The following is a 1,787-nucleotide window of genomic DNA, read 5'->3' on the forward strand; positions in this document are numbered from 1 at the left end:
TTTGACCTGTTCCACCTTCTATTCCCTAATCTCCACCCTGATGCCAAATAATTTTGAAATGTTCATCCAAGTTCCTACCTAACCAAGCCTTAAAATCTCCCAACCCTTGAGACCCTTTTACTCCTCCAGTTTGGGGCTATATGAACCCCACTGTCTCCTGTGTTCGGTGCTGTTTTCTCACTCCCTGCTAGGGAGGAAGCACTGTCTGACAGAAAATAACGCTTGCATAACTTGACCAAAGAACATGAGTCTTTACTCTCATTCTGTGAGAGTCACACTATATATTCCTTCTTTAAGTTCTGTTTTTCTAAAGAACAATTCCTGGCTTCTTGGATTTTTCTGTTGGTAGACTAGCTGGACTACAGCCTGTGTGCCATTCATCGACAGACAGACAGACAGACAGGCAGGCAGACAGACAGACAGACAGACAGACAGATAGATAGATAGATAGATAGATAGATAGATATTCATTATTATATCCATTCTGTTCCTTGAACCCTTAATAATGTGCACACACTACAGACATGAATGTTATGGGAATAATGAACTACTTTCTAATTGGATTTAAGGCCCATTCCACAAAAGAATATGTATGCCTGGTACTATAAATTTTAGTCAAGAGCCTATGATTAGGGAGCTCACAGGCCCCAGGGCTGGACCTACTGTTTTGGTTTGGTTTTTTATTGTTAAATGGACATACTTTCAAACTGCCCTGTAAATGCTTCCACCCATTAGAGAAGTTTCTTTGTCAGTGCCTGGTGGTTAATCCAGACATGCACAACTAACCCGAGTGAATAGAACCAGTGTCAGTGGCGTGCTCAGCCACCAATCACCCTCCCCAAGGTTCAGGGACCATCTCAGAAAAGGGGACAGAAAGATTATCAGAGCTAGCAGTCGGGAAGGCGAGTCACAGGGCATGGGCCACCAACAACCACCCACGTCTGAACTTCGGGAGATGGAGGGCTCTTCGAGCAAACTCCCAGCCATGCTCACCTCAGAGCGGGGAGCGCGATTGATCGTCAAGCTTCGCTCAGACAGGCGTAGCCCTGGGAAGAGCCCGGGGCTGCAAGTGCGTTCGAAGTGTCGATGATCAATGTGTCCTGCAGTTCACATTAATTCTAACAGCTAGCTTCTTCATCGATGCACAAGCCGAGTGATCTGCCATAAGCGAACAGAAACAATTTCCTGAAATATACACAGAATATCTGTTCTTATCCAGAGCCCCCTCGCTTGAGCCTCAGGTGTACCTCCTCTTATCATTCCATCCCTCATCGGGCTGGGAAATCTGGCAACAGACCCTGACCCACCTTGCCTACCTGGGTACAAAGAGTAGGGTCAGTTCTAAGGCATAAACCTAGAACTAGGTAGTCAAGGAAGAGAAAAATGTGTAAAGGAAGTGCCCTTGGTCGCTGTATTCAGGGTCTTATCAAGATGATCAAGATATGACAAGATATGAGGAGCGCCGTGAAAAGGTGCCTTCTGGATGTGACAGAACCATCATACTCATGAACTCATGACAGCCTACACAAGATCTACACAAAGACAAGCCAGTCAACATTATAGCACAGAAGAGGGAAGGGTCCATGGGCCTGCACCTCTAACTGAGAAGTCATTGGCAGTTGGTGGCTTCTGCAGAAGAGTCCGTGCTCCTGAAGGGTGTGGCTCCTAGGTCAAACCCTCAGGTGGATGGCCCCACACCCCTGAATATATTACAAGCACATACTGGACTTGGTAGGTTATTTTAAAAAATAAAATAAAAAGAGGAAAGAAAGTTGGGAGAGGATGAG

The 1,787-nt window shown here is 45.8% G+C and overlaps 1 pseudogene; it reads right to left on the reverse strand.

Annotated features, from left to right (window-relative positions):
• Positions 1-1,024: 1,024 nt before the first annotated feature.
• Positions 1,025-1,172, reverse strand: LOC115029957 (5.8S ribosomal RNA; annotated as a pseudogene).
• Between the last annotated feature and the right edge of the window lie 615 nt (positions 1,173-1,787).

Source organism: Mus caroli, unplaced genomic scaffold (genome assembly GCF_978045245.1).
Source record: "Mus caroli unplaced genomic scaffold, Mus_caroli_1 scaffold_19, whole genome shotgun sequence".
NCBI lineage: Eukaryota > Metazoa > Chordata > Mammalia > Rodentia > Muridae > Mus > Mus caroli.